This window comes from Cibotium barometz, chromosome 55 (assembly GCF_041138505.1).
Source record: "Cibotium barometz isolate CiBa-2024 chromosome 55, ASM4113850v1, whole genome shotgun sequence".
Lineage (NCBI taxonomy): Eukaryota > Viridiplantae > Streptophyta > Polypodiopsida > Cyatheales > Cibotiaceae > Cibotium > Cibotium barometz.
In genome coordinates, this window is record NC_141100.1 from 39,442,060 (window position 1) to 39,464,922 (window position 22,863).

Consider the following 22,863-nt stretch of genomic DNA (forward strand, 5'->3'; position numbering starts at 1 on the left):
AGATTAGGGTTTTTAGTGAAATTTCTCAATAAATTCAATCCATAATCCTCTTTCCCATGGTCTCTTCTATTCTACCATATGTTTCTTGATCTATTTGGCCAAAGAAAAAGGGTTTTATGAGAAAATAGGGTTTAGGAATCCTCATAAACCAAGGATTTTCTACATTTCCTTGCCTTATGTTTACATTGCCTTGGAACTCTACATGCCATTAATCACGCTCACATGCTTTACAAGGTTTATTAGTAAGAAACTATGAGTAATATCAAAAATATGAGATATTTTGGGTATCCAAAAATGAGTAAATGCTCACATAAGATGAAGAGTTGAAATGTACAAGGTTTATTAGTAAAAAACTATGAGCAATATTAAAAATATGGGATATTTTGGGTATCCAAAAATATTCATAATCTGAATATTCTCTCTCTGGAATATTTTCTCTCTCTAGGCTAAAACAGTTAGAAATAAGATCTTTTATATTTCTGAAGAGGGATTTGATTACACAGGAAGATACTGGACTTCTTGAGAGGCTGGGGAGGAATCTTATAGTATGTGCGCAGGGCTACTGGCTGAGCTCCGGGGGTCAATTCTATCACATGATCTACTTCCCGAATTGGAGGCATTTCAGTTAGCTCTGCTGGGAATAGATCATCAAATTCATTTAACCATCCTGGTTCTTTAGCCTTAAGCTTTGAGTCTACTAGGTTCATTTCGACAACATAAATTTGCTGCTTCTTTCTAAGTCCTTTCAGCAACTTAGAAGCTTTTACTAACTGAAGGTCTGGGGATCCGGAAACTCCAGTTCCTTGAACTTTGTTCCCGTGAAGGTCATGGAGGGAAATGGTTCCATTGTTTAAGAGAAACATTATGAAAAACTTGATTTTATCCATTAATCGTTCATCTAGGATAAAGAATGGTTGGATTTGCTAAAGAAGAGAGGGGAATGCCTTTTTTTAATGAGGCATAACATCATTTACAATTTAGAGAAGACAAAAATCGTAAAAACCATAAAAATGAATAAAAAAAGAGAAGAATCTCCAACTTACGAAGGAATTTGAGAGCTTTCCTTTGGATTGATGGTTTGAGGGTAACTCTTGTTTGAAACAAGAGTGGCCACCAGTCTTTAGAAGAGGGAAGGTCAAAAACTAATGAATTATGAGTAAATTCACAGTTTTCTGGCTCTAGGGAGAAGCAGGGTAAGAGTGCAAAAACACTATTGAGTTTCAACAAAGGGGAAGGCTTCTATTTATAGGAAAAAGTGAGCTTCTAACCAAGCCAACTGATTCTAGAATTTTCCAGATCAGTTTGGTCAATTTTTGACCATTTTTGGGTCAGTTTTGCTCCCTTTTTGGATCTAGTTGAAACAGGAGAGAGGAGAGATAAAAATATCTCATTATTTGGGAGTTTAAAACTCATTCAAGCATGTGAAATAGGCTCCTCCTTCATGAGGGAAATTCCCCCATGCAGAGGTGTCAAAAATGCATCATTACTTCCAAATATCTCTCTTTTTAACTATTAACCTTGTCCTTAGTCAACTCTTCATCTTATGTGAGTATTTACTCATTTTTGGGGGATTTTTCTTTTATTCTTCTATTTATCTCCTTCCTACATTTGGATGAATCTTATAGGATAGGTCCATAGGAACCTTAATTTAAAATTTCGAAAAAATCTTCACCCCCTGGATAATACCTCTTGAACAGATTATACTTAATTTCTAATGCACCTTCTGGAAATCTTTTTGAACTTCTGTTTCAGGGAAACTTATTTTAATAAGATGAGAATTTTTTCCATCCGAAAATATTTAAAATCTGAATATTATCTCTCTAGAACATTTTCTCTCTCTAGGCCAAAATTGGTAGAAACAAGATCTCTTATATTTCTGAAGAGGGATTTGATTACAGGGGAAGATGCGGACATCTTGAGAGGCTGGGGAGGAATCTTACAATCCAAATACTTTAAGTGACTAATGAGGAAGGTTTGATTCTTCCCTCTTTTTTTTGGGCATTGTGAGTGGACAAGATTGAGGGTCACCCCATAGATGTTGCTTTGGTTGTTGATAAGGTTATGGGAATTTGCTTCCTTTTTAGCACCCAAATCCACTTGTTACCCTCATAGTAGCCTTGAGCTTGCAGAAGACGAGTTGGAATCCATCGAGAGGTAACCCGTGGTTTGGATTGATTTTTGTTGCGATGCCTCCTCATTTCCTTGACAGTAAGTTGGCGAGTGAAAAGCTTTAGGGACCCATGAGAGTAATGTTCGTGGAGTGTAAAAGGGTTAGGATGTTTTACGACTGAGACACTCCTTTTGGCCCATTCAATTTTGCATTGAGCCACTATCATCTAGGTTCGTCCAAAAATGACATGTTCTTTTAAAGTTCCCATGGGCATAAAAAATCGACATAACCAAGTGCTCGTTATCACCTTGGATGATAGTTTTAAACAAACCAAGCACTTTGGTATTTTTGGCACCACTTATCCCCTCTATTCTCATGTTATACTTTTTAAGTTGAGATTCACCCAACTGATTCCATGTAGCAAATGAGAGTAGATTGTGATTAGCACCCATGTCAAGCATAGCATTATAGAACACTTTACCATAGGGGCTAGATAATTCAATGGGTGTTCTGAGAGATGGAATGCATCCATGTTGTCGATTACCTCTCCAACATAAGCTTGTGTGGAAGGTCCAAGGTTTTCTTCTCAATGTTGTTAAAGTTTCCCTTGACTCCTATTGTTAAAGTTTTGCTTGTCTTTCCCTTGGGATTAGATCTTCTTTTGAGCGGCCTTTTCCATGGCAGCTTGTGTATCATGAGAAGCATATAAGGATTCTTTAATAAGAGGTCCATCATTTCTTAAACTTACTATACCACTAAGGAAATTGATAGTCTTAGCTCCGTTAAGAGTCTCAATATGTATAGTACCTTGTGGTGTAACTTCAAAAACCCTAAATGGTTGCTTTCAAGTGTATTTGGGATTTTTCTTTTCACTACGGATTACATAGATAAGTACAAGATCTCCTTGATTGATCTCCTTATTCTTGATATTTTGGTCAAACCACTTCTCTCTACAGTCTTTCTCTGTCAGCATGTTTTGTACTATAATTTGTCTTTCCTCTTCGAGTCATTCTAAAACAAATAATTGGTCAACCAATTCATCTCACCATCAACTACTCTTAAGCTAGGAATCATGAACTCCCGAGGCATTACTACCTCAAGTCCATACACCATTTTAAAGGGTGTGCAACTAATTGCAACTTTGTATAATATGCGATAGGTGTATAAAGCTATTGTAAGCTTAAATTCCCAGTTAGTATATCTAAAAAGATGCAAAGGAGAAAAGAGGTTGAGCTCTTGCAAGCACACACACTGTTATAATTTCATGGTGCTCATGCTAGATCAAAGATGTGGAGGAGAGAGACTCACAAAATACAAGAAAATATCTTGCTTATTAAGTTGCTCAAAATACAACTAGGCTTCTTGCTCAATACGATGCCTTCTAGCTCCACCTTTAAATAGGTGAGCTAGTAGACCATAAGTCCATTCACACACACACCCTTCTCCTCCCCTTTTACATAACCTTAGTCTCTTAATACCCCCCCTCAATACCAACTATGAAAGAAAATTGGAATAGGTGGTATTGGACATAGGTTGCCTTTATAACATTAGACGTACAAGGTTAGGAATATAGGTGTGGGTACATTGAGATTTAAAATAATTTCTCAGTGGAGTTAGAGGCTGATACAAAGTTAGCCTTTGACTCTTTGTTAGGACATTTAGAAGTGATATGTCCCGTTTGTTTACACTTGTTACATTTCATTTTGTTGGGATGTTTGATCCAACAATTATTTGCCAAATGACCCACCTTTTTGCAATGGACACATCTTACTTTGATCACTTGATGTGACAAAGCTTGTTCGATATTCGATGAAGTTGTTGCATTTGAAGATTCAACTCCTCCCTTTGGCCTCTTTTCTTCATCAAGACAAGATTGAATGACTCCTTTAAGGGTGGGATTAGGTATGTTCTTCAGCCACTACATCATCTTCATCCATTCTCGCATTCACTGATGCAAGTTGAGCCATAAGGCCCTTCAACTAAGAGATGAAGGCTCCGATGCCGTCTCCCTCTTTGAGTTCCAAGCTGAAAAATTCAATTTTAAGTGAGATCTTGGAATTCTTACCACGAGCTCCATAGAGCTTATCAAGCTCATCCCATTTCTCCTTTGCAGTCAGAAGCTAGTATGAGAGCCTCATCAAGATGAAGCATGATGATGGCTTGTGCCCTCTCATCATCTTCAATATCTTCAGCCTTAGTTCGATCAATAACCTTAGTGCCGGCGGGGATGAATGGCCCAAAACCTTTGGACATCATCTTGACAAGGACTTGCTAAGTGTGGAAGCCCTCTCTTGAGAACTTCTTAATTTGGGTGTGGTCCTTTGACATTGGGTATTGAAGGAGATTACTAGAGAGTAATGGGCTGATTTATGAAGAAGAAAAAACCAAAAATTTGGGTGTTGTCCTTTGAGATTACTAGAGAGTAATGGGCTGATTTATAAAGAAGAAAAAACCAAAAATTTGTGATGTTTTGGCTTAAGTAGAAAGAGAGAGGCTTATGAGAATGCAACAACCCTTAACCAAGCCAAGGATGTTGCATAAAAAAGGAGATTAAGATGGTGAAGCTTATGGTTTAGCATTTAGGGTTTGTGCCCAACCATTAATTTTGATGGAGATTAGCTTCATTAGTGTTTAAAAACATGATTAGTGCTTAAGAGCACATTTCTAGCATCTAATGACACTTGCATTACTGATTAGATTCACCATTAATGTTTAAGAACACTCTTAGTGTTTAGAAACACTTTGGAATGACTCCCCTTTGTTGGATTAGAAGCCTCATTAGTGTTAATCAACACTATTAGTGCTTATAAGCACACTTTGAAAAGCTTTGTGCACTTGAAGATGTTGATGGAGCTTGATGAGAATGAGGCTCATGAATACCTCATGGTGTATGCCCACCACTTCAAACTCAAAATAGGATCTGCAACAAGCCCTCACAAGAGCACTTAAGTGATTAGAGCTAAGAGGATAGGATTAGAGCAAAAAGAAGCTTGATTTTGAAGCTTTAATGGAAGCTTCAATGGCTTTCAAGGAGAGTAGCCTGGTTTTTCTATTGTAGCGAACGCATCAGGCCGCCATTAGGGCTAAGATTCGGGCTGTAGGTAGTTGAGACTATGGGCTTCAAAAGCCCTAATCTCTCATAGCCTGTAATCACTTGCAGACATCGAATGCGTGTACGACATCGACGGTAGCTAGAAAATTGTGCCGGCTTGCTCAGACGACAATGCTACGGCAGAGAAGGGGTCACTTGTCTGATGAGCTGTACGATCTTGAGCGCCCGAACGTCCTCTGCAAGTTTTTAGTTGAAAGCTCCATGAGTGCTTGCCTCCACGAGTTGCTGGAGCTGCTCCACTTGCAGGAGGTTCAGCTCCACAAAGAAAAATAATAATAGAGTTGACCTATTCTACACCACAAAAGTGACCTAAGCAACCAAAGCTCTAGATACCATGTTATAATTTCATGCTAGATCAAAGATGTGCAGGAGAGAGACTCACAAAATACAAGAAAATATCTTGCTTATTAAGTTGCTCAAAATACAACTAGGCTTCTTGCTCAATACAATGCCTTCTAGATCTTCTATCTGAGATACTACCAACCCAATCAGCATCTGTGTACCCATGTACACATATCTCTGTCCCAATTTCATAAAATAGTCCACAATGCAAAGTAGACCTCACATACCTCAGTATGCGTCTCAATGCATCCAAATGCGGCTTTCGAGGAGCCTGCATAAATTGACTCACCAACCCAACAACATAGCTCAAATCTGGCCTGGTGATTGTCATGTAGATCAAGCTTCCTACTATGCACCTATACAAAGTAGGATCCTCCAAAATCTCTCCTCAATCTGCACTCAACTTGCCATTCTAATCCAAGTATGGTATGATAGGCTTATAGCCTCTCATACCATACTTGGACAACATGTCCAAGCCATACTGTCTCTGCAGTAATCCAATACCATGTGGTGACATAATCACCTCAATGCCCAAGAAATATCTGAGCTCCCCCAAATCCTTTGTAAGATCCCTGACCCCACTGCGCAACGAATTTGGGGGTGCTAGCAGCGGAAGTAGCACTTCTTGCACGGGGCAGGGTCCCACAGTCGGGGCCTCGCCCACGGATATCTAGACAAGAGACTAATCCATCGGTTCTTCCAAAACCAAACTCGGAAAAAATTCCCTTGCCTGAAAAGCACGAGTGATTCCTCCAGGATAACTTTTCTCTAGCGTAGTCAAAAGCCTGAACTAACTGAACTGATCTGACCGAACCCGTAAGTCCCATAATCAAATCAGGGAAAAGATTGTACTTGGATCATAGAGACCAACGCTTTTTTCCTCATTGAGAGGCACAACTGTTGATTCTTTTCCATAGAATAGTTTTTATCCAAGATTTACCTCATCTATCGTACTATACAGAAATTGAGAGATCCATCAGTCCAGCCTAACCCCATCGAGTCCCATGGGTTAGTCAACTGCCCAACCACTGTAGTGATGGGATCCAATTAGGAATTTTGATAGGTTTTGTCCCGGGTACCAGGGAAAAGAGTTCCCAGGCCCCTTAGCAGGATATTCATGTAAACATAAAACTAGTCACACCACTTACACACCCAATATGAACTTGCATTTTTCATAGATTCAACAATCTTTAAAATAATCATTTAATGAAACCATAGTGTTACTGATCATAATCCTCTAATTATCCAGTTGAATCCTAATTTCCAATTCCTTCCTTCATCAGTGTACCTATGGCATCATTGGCAACCAGAACGCTCACCACCTGTTTACCAGGGGCCTTTTCAATAGTTCCTAGCTCATAGTACCCGGCAATATAATCACATAAAAATATCCAGATGGAATCTCCGTTGAAGATCAGCAAGATCAACCAACAGATCCATATAAAAGAGTCATGGACTCATCCGTTGAGGACCAGCAAGGTCAATCAACCAGATCCATGCCCAAATTCAGAAAACAACTCTTACTCCTTGTTCCAATATCTTCCCTGACGTACTTGTGGGTATCTTTGGTGGCCCAGAGCTTGAGCACCGTATGGTCAGCACCCTCTAGGATCCTTCACAGGTCACCTAGTGTTTCACTCATAGGCCGCTTCCTTGGTCCCTCATCCACTGTACCGGAAGCTCACCATTTAACGCGAGACGTCCTCCGATGACTCTTCGTCACAGCAGTTGCAACTTTAACAGATAGGTCTCCATGACCTCATTCACAAGACGGTCAAAATGCTTCCCCAGCATTCTTGACATAAAACAATCATTTAAAAACAGATTTCACAAACAAAGATAGTTTCCTCAGCTTTGATGTATGTAAAGTAGTATTGTGTATATATTTGTGCGCTTTCTTTAATGTATGTATTGATCTGCTTTAATTTTGGCAACCTTTAGAGCTTTGAGCCTTGTTTTCTTAGTGTTTAAGTTTTGAATTTTAGTATCTTGAATTTTAGAGTGACATGAAAAGGTTTCTTTCATATAGTCTTAATGACATAGCATTATTTTCTTAGTTTTAATTAGTGGGCTACAAGATTCTGGAATTCAATATAGTACATATGGTTTTTTTCTTGCACTAGTGTGCTACTATATATAAATGTACATATATAAATATAAATAACCAAATTTTTATGTGGGTGGAGAGTCGGCACACTTTCTCTTCTAAAAATTACACACCAAAGAATGTGCCCTCCCTTGGGAGTGTAAATGTTGTTAATAATATAGATTCTAGATAGTGAAATATGTATTGTGATAATTGTGTGTGTGTGTGTGTGTGTGTGTGTGTGTGTGTGTGTGTGTGTGTGTGTGTGTGTGTGTGTGTGTGCACGTGCTTTTTGAATACATAGAAATGTATTCCATATTTTGGTTCTCCCCTTGAGAAAATATGTATGCAAATATTTGCTCTTTTTTGTGTGATATATAAGTGTTAAGGTGTCTGTGTTGTGTGTGTAATGTTTGGATTTTCTTACTCTAGTTTTTCAAGATGGAAAGCTTTGCATTGCACTAGTGTGGTACAGTATATATACATACATATAACCAAAGGATATATGTGTGTACAACATAAATTCTACATAAAAGATAATGATAGTAATATATTGCATGACCAACATTGGGGGAGGAGGGTATATATATATATAATGGGTGGTGCAGGTGCAACAGTTGTTGAGAGAAGTCTACGTTAACAACCATAATTAGTATTGTTGATCTCACAGCCACTCACCTATAGTAGCATTATCTCTCATCATGGAAAATAAAGAAAGTTTCTACAAGAGTCATGAACCAGCAAAAGACTCGCTCGCTATCTTTGTGTGTGTTTGTGATTCAGTAGTAGTATGTATACTCATCAATGTATGCTGTGAGGGAGAGAGTACACAACCCATTTTAACCCCAGTAGTACTTCTAACCTCACCTGACGCACATCTTAGTGCCCGATTTTGACCGCCATCAGTCCCCCACATCATCTTTGGTGGAAAAAATAAAGTTTCTGCAAACATCCCGAGTCAATTGAATCGGAGACCTTCCAAAGACACACAAAAAAGAAAGAAAGAAAGAAAGAAAGAGAATTGTTACCTACGTGCCCTCATCTCCTCAATGATAACCCTGAGAGGAAAAATACGATCAAGTCTCTCTGAATCATGCAAGCAACCTATCTGCCTAATGATAGCTTGGAGAAAAAATATGATAAAACGTCAAGTAATTCCTCCATGAATTTTGCTTGATATTTGTGTTTCACTACCCAAGAGCTAATCTTGACCTCCAGTATTACACCAAAGTATATTCGCCAAAGTATATTATGACCAATCATGATAGTTATTAGGTCCCACAAGGTTTCTTGGTGGATGGGGACAACTGTTGTATGGTGGTCCAAGAGCGGGGAAACCTTCTCACAAAGTCCTATTAAAGATGTTCTAGCAAGGAGAGTGGTTCAAAAGCAAGGTCTTCATGATCCTTGGGCTCTACCATGGTGCAACTTAACACAACCTTGGTGACATTAACTGTGTTAGAGGGTGGTAGATGTGTGGCATGGGATGTGAGATAGCTTTAGTGAATGAAGCCTGATTTAAGGCTTCATATAATTGGCATACATAGGTCTCTTATGTGACAAGATTTGTGATGGATGTTAGTCAATGTTCACGAAAAACTGGCCTTGGGTATATTTTCAGCAACTGAAATTTAGAAATCCCAATCAAATTTTGGGCTTGCCTTGAAGAAATCTGACAGTGACACCGAGTAGTGCTAATAACTAGCCACACTGAGAATGCTACCAATCAAGCATTGATACTTAACCCAAGAAAGTTTTCCTTAAAAAAGAACTCTTCAAAGAAATTTTGGTTAAAAACCTCTTCACAATCTCAACTTGCTAAAGTAAGCCAATGTTGGGTACAGAAGGACTAGCTGAATTTCCCAAAGATACTACCAAGACAACTGCTAAATCTAGGTGCCAAAGCCATGGAATTGCAATGTGGCAAGCAAACTCCATAATAATAACCACAAAAGTAACATTTCAAGACCAAGTATGGCAACCAAAGTCAATAACAAGGAGCACGAGTTGAATTACATCCCATACTAGTAGAAGCATAAGAATATAATCTTAAAATGGAGATAAACTCATAAGAACCTACTAGTTTTAATCATGACAACAAAAAGGAAAGAAGCAAGCAAAAACCTTCACCTAGAAAACGTGAAGACACACAAGAGCCCTCAATCTCAATCCTATAAATATACACACAAAACCCACTCCTAAAAAAGGAGAGGTACCACACAAACCTATTTGCAACAACGGGACAAAACCAAAACTGTCAAACTGAGTTGTATAAGAATTTTCATCCGCCGAAGAAGGCAAGGTGACAAGTACCTCCTCTAGTGGTAGAAGGAGATGTATAGCAATCCCTCAACATCAACTCACAAGCTAGTAGGATACCATATTTGAAGTTGCATACCTTACCACCAAGGTATCATCATGTTTGGACAAGAGGTATCACACCCTTGCTTACTACTTACTAATATCAATACTTTCACCTCTAAAAATGGTACCTTATGCGGTTGGGATGATCAACCCCTCAACATCAACTCGCAAGTTGGAAGGACACAATATTTGAAGTTACACCCCTTACCACCAAGGTATCATCATGGTTGGACAAGAGGTATCACACCCTTGCTTACTAAAATCAATACTTTCACCTCTAAATGGCACCTTATGTGGTTGGCATGATGCCTAAACAACGTTATGTGGCTAGAACATATGTAGAACACTTTTAAAACCCAAATGTAAAGAATAATAAAATTTAAGTGATCCTACATGTTTATTTTCCACAAATTCTTGAATCTATGCACACATTTTTTGGTTTTCTTGTTTTTTTTTTTAAATGTTGCACCATTTTATTGAATTATAGCCAAGATTGAGTACAATCTTGCTAGATATGGAGTGTTAGATTCAAATTGGTGAGAATAGGAGTGTTATACTATGGTTTGAGAAAATTTTTGGAGAAAAAGGGAGAAGGAAAAAGTTTTTTTCCCCACTTTTAGGGTTGTCTTTCATTTTTTTTAAAATGGTGAAAAGTGAGTGTCCTTCTTCTTCCCCTTTTTCCCCCTTTTAATCTTTCATGGAGACCTTGAAAGTATGCTCTTTACTACACATTATACTAATAAAATGAAGCCATGGATCATTCTCTTCAAGAGACAAGTATGCTCTTTACTACATATTATACCACTTTTCTTCCACCAATAAATGAAGCCATGGATCATTCTCTTCAAGAGCTAAACAAGGAGCTTCTTTCGGCCATGGAAGGAAGGTAATTTTGCACCGTTACGCCACCCATGTGTGGGGCCATGTTGAGATGCATATGAAGAGTTAGCTACTTGCTTAAATCACTTCTACATGATATGGAAACTTCTTATCTTCATGTAAGCTTCATGTTGATACCTTCAATGCTTCATTTGAGAATAATTTTGGTGATTTAGGTTTTCCTTCGAAATTAGAGTTTCTCATGCTTATATAAGTAACACCCTAACCATCTTCTACATGCTCTTCTCTTCTTATATATGCTACCTATGCTTTGTTTTTCAAAGGAATTAGGATTTTTGAGTTTTTGGGTGTTAGTTCTCTTCCTCAAGCTTCCTCTACCCTCCCATACCATTTTTATGACAGAATGTTCATGATTTTATGGTTTCTTGAGAGGAAAAGGGTTTAGGAAATTCTCCAAGATTAGGGTTTTTAGTGAAATTTCTCAATAAATTCAATCCATAATCCTCTTTCCCATGGTCTCTTCTATTCTACCATATGTTTCTTGATCTATTTGGCCAAAGAAAAAGGGTTTTATGAGAAAATAGGGTTTAGGAATCCTCATAAACCAAGGATTTTCTACATTTCCTTGCCTTATGTTTACATTGCCTTGGAACTCTACATGCCATTAATCACGCTCACATGCTTTACAAGGTTTATTAGTAAGAAACTATGAGTAATATCAAAAATATGAGATATTTTGGGTATCCAAAAATGAGTAAATGCTCACATAAGATGAAGAGTTGAAATGTACAAGGTTTATTAGTAAAAAACTATGAGCAATATTAAAAATATGGGATATTTTGGGTATCCAAAAATATTCATAATTTGAATATTCTCTCTCTGGAATATTTTCTCTCTCTAGGCTAAAACAGTTAGAAATAAGATCTTTTATATTTCTGAAGAGGGATTTGATTACACAGGAAGATACTGGACTTCTTGAGAGGCTGGGGAGGAATCTTATAGTATGTGCGCAGGGCTACTGGCTGAGCTCCGGGGGTCAATTCTATCACATGATCTACTTCCCGAATTGGAGGCATTTCAGTTAGCTCTGCTGGGAATAGATCATCAAATTCATTTAACCATCCTGGTTCTTTAGCCTTAAGCTTTGAGTCTACTCGGTTCATTTCGACAACATAAATTTGCTGCTTCTTTCTAAGTCCTTTCAGCAACTTAGAAGCTTTTACTAACTGAAGGTCTGGGGATCCGGAAACTCCAGTTCCTTGAACTTTGTTCCCGTGAAGGTCATGGAGGGAAATGGTTCCATTGTTTAAGAGAAACATTATGAAAAACTTGATTTTATCCATTAATCGTTCATCTAGGATAAAGAATGGTTGGATTTGCTAAAGAAGAGAGGGGAATGCCTTTTTTTAATGAGGCATAACATCATTTACAATTTAGAGAAGACAAAAATCGTAAAAACCATAAAAATGAATAAAAAAAGAGAAGAATCTCCAACTTACGAAGGAATTTGAGAGCTTTCCTTTGGCTTGATGGTTTGAGGGTAAATTGAGGGTAACTCTTGTTTGAAACAAGAGTGGCCACTAGTCTTTAGAAGAGGGAAGGTCAAAAACTAATGAATTATGAGTAAATTCACAGTTTTCTGGCTCTAGGGAGAAGCAGGGTAAGAGTGCAAAAACACTATTGAGTTTCAACAAAGGGGAAGGCTTCTATTTATAGGAAAAAGTGAGCTTCTAACCAAGCCAACTGATTCTAGAATTTTCCAGATCAGTTTGGTCAATTTTTGACCATTTTTGGGTCAGTTTTGCTCCCTTTTTGGATCTAGTTGAAACAGGAGAGAGGAGAGATAAAAATATCTCATTATTTGGGAGTTTAAAACTCATTCAAGCATGTGAAATAGGCTCCTCCTTCATGAGGGAAATTCCCCCATGCAGAGGTGTCAAAAATGCATCATTACTTCCAAATATCTCTCTTTTTTAACTATTAACCTTTTCCTTAGTCAACTCTTCATCTTATGTGAGTATTTACTCATTTTTGGGGGATTTTTCTTTTATTCTTCTATTTATCTCCTTCCTACATTTGGATGAATCTTATAGGATAGGTCCATAGGAACCTTAATTTAAAATTTCGAAAAAATCTTCACCCCCTGGATAATACCTCTTGAACAGATTATACTTAATTTCTAATGCACCTTCTGGAAATCTTTTTGAACTTCTGTTTCAGGGAAACTTATTTTAATAAGATGAGAATTTTTTCCATCCGAAAATATTTAAAATCTGAATATTATCTCTCTAGAACATTTTCTCTCTCTAGGCCAAAACTGGTAGAAACAAGATCTCTTATATTTCTGAAGAGGGATTTGATTACAGGGGAAGATGCGGACATCTTGAGAGGCTGGGGAGGAATCTTACAATCCAAATACTTTAAGTGACTAATGAGGAAGGTTTGATTCTTCCCTCTTTTTTTTTGGGCATTGTGAGTGGACAAGATTGAGGGTCACCCCATAGATGTTGCTTTGGTTGTTGATAAGGTTATGGGAATTTGCTTCCTTTTTAGCACCCAAATCCACTTGTTACCCTCATAGTAGCCTTGAGCTTGCAGAAGACGAGTTGGAATCCATCGAGAGGTAACCCGTGGTTTGGATTGATTTTTGTTGCGATGCCTCCTCATTTCCTTGACAGTAAGTTGGCGAGTGAAAAGCTTTAGGGACCCATGAGAGTAATGTTCGTGGAGTGTAAAAGGGTTAGGATGTTTTACGACTGAGACACTCCTTTTGGCCCATTCAATTTTGCATTGAGCCACTATCATCTAGGTTCGTCCAAAAATGACATGTTCTTTTAAAGTTCCCATGGGCATAAAAAATCGACATAACCAAGTGCTCGTTATCACCTTGGATGATAGTTTTAAACAAACCAAGCACTTTGGTATTTTTGGCACCACTTATCCCCTCTATTCTCATGTTATACTTTTCAAGTTGAGATTCACCCAACTGATTCCATGTAGCAAATGAGAGTAGATTGTGATTAGCACCCATGTCAAGCATAGCATTATAGAACACTTTACCATAGGGGCTAGATAATTCAATGGGTGTTCTGAGAGATGGAATGCATCCATGTTGTCGATTACCTCTCCAACATAAGCTTGTGTGGAAGGTCCAAGGTTTTCTTCTCAATGTTGTTAAAGTTTCCCTTGACTCCTATTGTTAAAGTTTTGCTTGTCTTTCCCTTGGGATTAGATCTTCTTTTGAGCGGCCTTTTCCATGGCAGCTTGTGTATCATGAGAAGCATATAAGGATTCTTTAATAAGAGGTCCATCATTTCTTAAACTTACTATACCACTAAGGAAATTGATAGTCTTAGCTCTGTTAAGAGTCTCAATATGTATAGTACCTTGTGGTGTAACTTCAAAAACCCTAAATGGTTGCTTTCAAGTGTATTTGGGATTTTTCTTTTCACTACGGATTACATAGATAAGTACAAGATCTCCTTGATTGATCTCCTTATTCTTGATATTTTGGTCAAACCACTTCTCTCTACAGTCTTTCTCTGTCAGCATGTTTTGTACTATAATTTGTCTTTCCTCTTCGAGTCATTCTAAAACAAATAATTGGTCAACCAATTCATCTCACCATCAGCTACTCTTAAGCTAGGAATCATGAACTCCCAAGGCATTACTACCTCAAGTCCATACACCATTTTAAAGGGTGTGCAACTAATTGCAACTTTGTATAATATGCGATAGGTGTATAAAGCTATTGTAAGCTTAAATTCCCAGTTAGTATATCTAAAAAGATGCAAAGGAGAAAAGAGCTTGAGCTCTTGCAAGCACACACACTGTTATAATTTCATGGTGCTCATGCTAGATCAAAGATGTGGAAGAGAGAGACTCACAAAATACAAGAAAATATCTTGCTTATTAAGTTGCTCAAAATACAACTAGGCTTCTTGCTCAATACGATGCCTTCTAGCTCCACCTTTAAATAGGTGAGCTAGTGGACCATAAGTCCATTCACACACACACACCCTTCTCCTCCCCTTTTACATAACCTTAGTCTCTTAATACCCCCCCTCAATACCAACTATGAAAGAAAATTGGAATAGGTGGTATTGGACATAGGTTGCCTTTATAACCTTAGACGTACAAGGTTAGGAATATAGGTGTGGGTACATTGAGATTTAAAATAATTTCTCAGTGGAGTTAGAGGCTGATACAAAGTTAGCCTTTGACTCTTTGTTAGGACATTTAGAAGTGATATGTCCCGTTTGTTTACACTTGTTACATTTCATTTTGTTGGGATGTTTGATCCAACAATTATTTGCCAAATGACCCACCTTTTTGCAATGGACACGTCTTACTTTGATCACTTGATGTGACAAAGCTTGTTCGATATTCGATGAAGTTGCATTTGAAGATTCAACTCCTCCCTTTGGCCTCTTTTCTTCATCAATAAGACAAGATTGAATGACTCCTTTAAGGGTGGGATTAGGTATGTTCTTCAGCCACTACATCATCTTCATCCATTCTCGCATTCACTGATGCAAGTTGAGCCATAAGGCCCTTCAAGTGAGAGATGAAGGCTCCGATGCCGTCTCCCTCTTTGAGTTCCAAGCTGAAAAATTCAATTTTAAGTGAGATCTTGGAATTCTTACCACGAGCTCCATAGAGCTTATCAAGCTCATCCCATTTCTCCTTTGCAGTCAGAAGCTAGTATGAGAGCCTCATCAAGATGAAGCATGATGATGGCTTGTGCCCTCTCATCATCTTCAATATCTTCAGCCTTAGTTCGATCAATAACCTTAGTGCCGACGGGAATGAATGGCCCAAAACCTTTGGACATCATCTTGACAAGGACTTGCTAAGTGTGGAAGCCCTCTCTTGAGAACTTCTTAATTTGGGTGTCGTCCTTTGACATTGGGTATTGAAGGAGATTACTAGAGAGTAATGGGCTGATTTATGAAGAAGAAAAAACCAAAAATTTGGGTGTTGTCCTTTGAGATTACTAGAGAGTAATGGGCTGATTTATAAAGAAGAAAAAACCAAAAATTTGTGATGTTTTGGCTTAAGTAGAAAGAGAGAGGCTTATGAGAATGCAACAACCCTTAACCAAGCCAAGGATGTTGCATAAAAAAGGAGATTAAGATGGTGAAGCTTATGGTTTAGCATTTAGGGTTTGTGCCCAACCATTAATTTTGATGGAGATTAGCTTCATTAGTGTCAAAGAACACTTTGTTTGGTGATAAAGATCACCATTAGTGTTTAAAAACATGATTAGTGCTTAAGAGCACATTTCTAGCATCTAATGACACTTGCATTGCTGATTAGATTCACCATTAATGTTTAAGAACACTCTTAGTGTTTAGAAACACTTTGGAATGACTCCCCTTTGTTGGATTAGAAGCCGCATTAGTGTTAATCAACACTATTAGTGCTTATAAGCACACTTTGAAAAGCTTTGTGCACTTGAAGATGTTGATGGAGCTTGATGAGAATGAGGCTCATGAATACCTCATGGTGTATGCCCACCACTTCAAACTCAAAATAGGATCTGCAACAAGCCCTCACAAGAGCACTTAAGTGATTAGAGCTAAGAGGACAGGATTAGAGCAAAAAGAAGCTTGATTTTGAAGCTTTAATGGAAGCTTCAATGGCTTTCAAGGAGAGTAGCCTGGTTTTTCTACTGTAGCGAACGCATTGTTGAAATATACAAGTGAATAGGGTGTGTGTGGGAACAAGCTCTTGGATAGAGGCTGTAAAAGAGGAGATGTAATTGTGAAAGAACCTGTGAAAAGGTTAGGAGAATCTACTGGGAGAGAATAATGGGTAGCATGAGGGAATTTAGGAGTGTGGAGATATTCTGGGAGATATTCAGGGAAAAGAGAAGAGGTGGAGAGAATCAGGCAAGAGGTGGAGATATTCAGGGAGTGAATCATGGAGAAATCAAGGGGATTTGATGCTTGATGTAAACACTATAAATTGAGGCATAGCCCAAATGAGAATTTGCTGGTTTTTGAGTATCCATGCCTACATTAATCTATTTGCTAATTATTCACTAATTACATCTTAATCATTTCTTAATCACTTTGTTAATCATGTTGATTCTAGTGTATGATCCACCATAGCTCATCATTATGCTCAAATTTCAACATGGTATCAGAGCCATGCCTAGAATCAACCAGATTTATGAGCCCATTAGTGAATTAATCAGGATTAGTAAGATAATTAGCAAAAAATCAGTTTTTAGTGAGTTTTTACTCTTCCCCTTCACCCCCAGCCAGTGGAGGGTCTCTAGCATCTAGCACACTCAAAATTAGGGCATAAGATTCTTACACAAGCTAGCTTAGGTCTTTGGCTTCAAGCCTATCAAGACGGCGTAGCAAACCGTGCAGAAATGAAGCAAAAATCGACGTTTGAACCGGCACGTTTTTTCTGAAGCAAACTGCAGATTTCTCTTGGCTCCAATCAAATTACTTCAATTCCTCCTAGCCCAAGGGGTAATCAAGCATGCTCTACAAGCTGGTGAAGACAGAAATCAATTTCATCAAGTCTACAGAGAGATCAAAGCTCTTCATCAAATCTGCAGGTGACTTTGGTAAAACAGAGATTAAGCTTTCATTATTTGGTCAAATCTTGTGTTTCTTGGCTTAATCCTCTACTAGACTCATTGCTATTGATGCCTTTGAAAGCATTTGAGCTCATTTGAAGTGGAAGGCATCAGATCTGAGCTCCCCGCATACTCTGTTTTCTGCACACAAACCAGAGCATTAATTTGCTAATCAGTGATTAATCAGTGCTAATCACTATACTTTGGTGCAATTGAGGGTTCAAATTAACCATTAGGTATCTGATACAGATCCCTATAACTTCAGATTTCAAATCGGAGTTGGTTTGATACTCCAACCATCCCGTACAAATTGGTTACCCTTAATTTAGTGTAATTTCTGGGAAAATTGTGCTGATAAAATTGTGAAAATCAACATTTTGCATTCAACCCTTGGTTAATGCCTGTAAATCTCACTCAAATTCAAGATTATTCACAGCCAGAATTGCATTTGGAATGTGCATGAGAATGAATGCTATACGCATTATGTATTGGGCACATTTTATCAGTGTAAAAATGGGAACAGACACTGCCCTTGTCCAGATTAAGGCAAGAGGTAAGACCTCCCGCATAAATTTGGGTTTGCATTGCATAATGACAAAAGATAAACATAAAAAGCCCAAAGGAACTGTCAGCAAAACATTGAAACATGTTGCTCACATGGAGCAAAATGACCTGACGGACGAGCTCATGGCTCCAGCCATGAAAGAAGAAGAATATCTCTTCCCAAGAAGAGGATCCACACCGAGAAGAAGACCTGAAGGAAGACATGGACACGAGAAGAGAAGCTGCCACAAGAAGAGAAGCTGCCCCGAGAAGAGATGCTGCCACGAGAAGAAGACTGAAGAAAAGAGAAGATGTGAGGCTCCAAAGAGTGAGGAGCCATGTAAAAATCTCTGAGAGAGAGAGAGAGAGAGAGAGAGAGAGAGAGAGAGAGAGAGAGAGAGAGAGAACCCACAACCCAATGTAACCTGCCCCAATAAAGTAAAACCAACTCTGAGCCACCGATGATGTAGGCCAAGTGGTAGATGTATGTGTGAGCACTTTAGTCAAGGTCACGGGCACTTATAGTAGCCTTGGACACATTGAGAGAGAGAGTGTCAAGGACTATGGAGTTTAGGGACTTGAGGCACTGGTCGCGGATTGTCAAGTAAGAGAGAAACTTGATACAGGGTCCAGGTGTGCTGAGATAACTTGAGGGGAGGATTAGACACTGGTCGCGGACTACCAAGTAATGGGTGGCAAACTTGGTATAGGGTCTAGGTGTACTAGGATTATTCACTTGAGGGGAGGTGTTGAAATATACAAGTGAATAGGGTGTGTGTGGGAACAAGCTCTTGGATAGAGGCTGTAAAAGAGGAGATGTAATTGTGAAAGAACCTGTGAAAAGGTTAGGAGAATCTACTGGGAGAGAATAATGGGTAGCATGAGGGAATTTAGGAGTGTGGAGATATTCTGGGAGATATTCAGGGAAAAGAGAAGAGGTGGAGAGAATCAGGCAAGAGGTGGAGATATTCAAGGAGTGAATCATGGAGAAATCAAGGGGATTTGATGCTTGATGTAAACACTATAAATTGAGGCATAGCCCTAATGAGAATTTGCTGGTTTTTGAGTATCCATGCCTACATTAATCTATCTGCTAATTATTCACTAATTACGTCTTAATCATTTCTTAATCACTTTGTTAATCATGTTGATTCTAGTGTATGATCCACCATAGCTCATCATTATGCTCAAATTTCAACATGGTATCAGAGCCATGCCTAGAATCAACCAGATTTATGAGCCCATTAGTGAATTAATCAAGATTAGTAAGATAATTAGCAAAAAATCAGTTTTTAGTGAGTTTTTACTCTTCCCCTTCACCCCCAGCCAGTGGAGGGTCTCTAGCATCTAGCACACTCAAAATTAGGGCATAAGATTCTTACACAAGCTAGCTTAGGTCTTTGGCTTCAAGCCTATCAAGACGGCGTAGCAAACCGCGCAGAAATGAAGCGAAAATCGACGTTTGAACCGGCGCATTTTTTCTGAAGCAAACTGCAGATTTCTCTTGGCTCCAATCAAATTACTTCAATTCCTCCTAGCCCAAGGGGTAATCAAGCATGCTCTACAAGCTGGTGAAGACAGAAATCAATTTCATCAAGTCTACAGAGAGATCAAAGCTCTTCATCAAATCTGCAGGTGACTTTGGTAAAACAGAGATTAAGCTTTCATTATTTGGTCAAATCTTGTGTTTCTTGGCTTAATCCTCTACTAGACTCATTGCTATTGATGCCTTTGAAAGCATTTGAGCTCATTTGAAGTGGAAGGCATCAGATCTGAGCTCCCCGCATACTCTGTTTTCTGCACACAAACCAGAGCATTAATTTGCTAATCAGTGATTAATCAGTGCTAATCACTATACTTTGGTGCAATTGAGGGTTCAAATTAACCATTAGGTATCTGATACAGATCCCTATAACTTCAGATTTCAAATCGGAGTTGGTTTGATACTCCAACCATCCCGTACAAATTGGTTACCCTTAATTTAGTGTAATTTCTGGGAAAATTGTGCTGATAAAATTGTGAAAATCAACATTTTGCATTCAACCCTTGGTTAATGCCTGTAAATCTCACTCAAATTCAAGATTATTCACAGCCAGAATTGCATTTGGAATGTGCATGAGAATGAATGCTATACGCATTATGTATTGGGCACATTTTATCAGTGTAAAAATGGGAACAGACACTGCCCTTGTCCAGATTAAGGCAAGAGGTAAGACCTCACGCATAAATTTGGGTTTGCATTGCATAATGACAAAAGATAAACATAAAAAGCCCAAAGGAACTGTCAGCAAAACATTGAAACATGTTGCTTACATGGAGCAAAATGACCTGACGGACGAGCTCATGGCTCCAGCCATGAAAGAAGAAGAATATCTCTTCCCAAGAAGAGGATCCACACCGAGAAGAAGACCTGAAGGAAGACATGGACACGAGAAGAGAAGCTGCCACAAGAAGAGAAGCTGCCCCGAGAAGAGATGCTGCCACGAGAAGAAGACTGAAGAAAAGAGAAGATGTGAGGCTCCAAAGAGTGAGGAGCCATGTAAAAATCTCAGAGAGAGAGAGAGAGAGAGAGAGAGAGAGAGAGAGAGAGAGAGAGAGAGAGAGAGAGAGAGAGAACCCACAACCCAATGTAACCTGCCCCAATAAAGTAAAACCACCTCTGAGCCACCGATGATGTAGGCCAAGTGGTAGATGTATGTGTGAGCACTTTAGTCAAGGTCACGGGCACTTATAGTAGCCTTGGACACATTGAGAGAGAGAGTGTCAAGGACTATGGAGTTTAGGGACTTGAGGCACTGGTCGCGGACTGTCAAGTAAGAGAGAAACTTGATACAGGGTCCAGGTGTGCTGAGATAACTTGAGGGGAGGATTAGACACTGGTCGCGGACTACCAAGTAATGGGTGGCAAACTTGGTATAGGGTCTAGGTGTACTAGGATTATTCACTTGAGGGGAGGTGTTGAAATATACAAGTGAATAGGGTGTGTGTGGGAACAAGCTCTTGGATAGAGGCTGTAAAAGAGGAGATGTAATTGTGAAAGAACCTGTGAAAAGGTTAGGAGAATCTACTGGGAGAGAATAATGGGTAGCATGAGGGAATTTAGGAGTGTGGAGATATTCTGGGAGATATTCAGGGAAAAGAGAAGAGGTGGAGAGAATCAGGCAAGAGGTGGAGATATTCAGGGAGTGAATCATGGAGAAATCAAGGGGATTTGATGCTTGATGTAAACACTATAAATTGAGGCATAGCCCTAATGAGAATTTGCTGGTTTTTGAGTATCCATGCCTACATTAATCTATCTGCTAATTATTCACTAATTACATCTTAATCATTTCTTAATCACTTTATTAATCATGTTGATTCTAGTGTATGATCCACCATAGCTCATCATTATGCTCAAATTTCAACACGCATCAGGCCGCCATTAGGGCTAAGATTCGGGCTGTAGAGACTATGGGCTTCAAAAGCCCTAATCTCTCATAGCCTGTAATCACTTGCAGACATCGAATGCGTGTACGACATCGACGGTAGCTAGAAAATTGTGCCGGCTTGCTCAGACGACAATGCTACGGCAGAGAAGGGGTCACTTGTCTGATGAGCTGTACGATCTTGAGCGCCCGAACGTCCTCTTCAAGTTTTTAGTTGAAAGCGCCATGAGTTCTTGCCTCCACGAGTTGCTGGAGCTGCTCCACTTGCACGAGGTTCAGCTCCACAAAGAAAAATAATAATAGAGTTGACCTATTCTACACCACAAAAGTGACCTAAGCAACCAAAGCTCTAGATACCATGTTATAATTTCATGCTAGATCAAAGATGTGCAGGAGAGAGACTCACAAAATACAAGAAAATATCTTGCTTATTAAGTTGCTCAAAATACAACTAGGCTTCTTGCTCAATACAATGCCTTCTAGATCTTCTATCTGAGATACTACCAACCCAATCAGCATCTGTGTACCCATGTACACATATCTCTGTCCCAATTTCATAAAATAGTCCACAATGCAAAGTAGACCTCACATACCTCAGTATGCGTCTCAATGCATCCAAATGCGGCTTTCGAGGAGCCTGCATAAACTGACTCACCAACCCAACAACATAGCTCAAATCTGGCCTGGTGATTGTCATGTAGATCAAGCTTCCTACTATGCACCTATACAAAGTAGGATCCTCCAAAATCTCTCCTCAATCTGCACTCAACTTGCCATTCTAATCCAAGTATGGTATGATAGGCTTATAGCCTCTCATACCATACTTGGACAACATGTCCAAGCCATACTGTCTCTGCAGTAATCCAATACCATGTGGTGACATAATCACCTCAATGCCCACGAAATATCTGAGCTCCCCCAAATCCTTTGTAAGATCCCTGACCCCACTGCGCAACGAATTTGGGGGTGCTAGCAGCGAAAGTAGCACTTCTTGCACGGGGCAGCGTCCCACAGTCGGGGCCTCGCCCACGGATATCTAGACAAGAGACTAATCCATCGGTTCTTCCAAAACCAAACTCGAAAAAACTTCCCTTGCCTGAAAAGCACGAGCGATTCCTCCAGGATAACTTTTCTCTAGCGTAGTCAAAAGCCTGAACTAACTGAACTGATCTGACCGAACCCGTAAGTCCCATAATCAAATCAGGGAAAAGATTGTACTTGGATCATAGAGACCAATGCTTTTTTCCTCATTGAGAGGCACAACTGTTGATTCTTTTCCATAGAATAGTTTTTATCCAAGATTTACCTCATCTATCGTACTATACAGAAATTGAGAGATCCATCAGTCCAGCCTAACCCCATCGAGTCCCATGGGTTAGCCAACTGCCCAACCACTGTAGTGATGGGATCCAATTAGGAATTTTGATAGGTTTTGTCCCG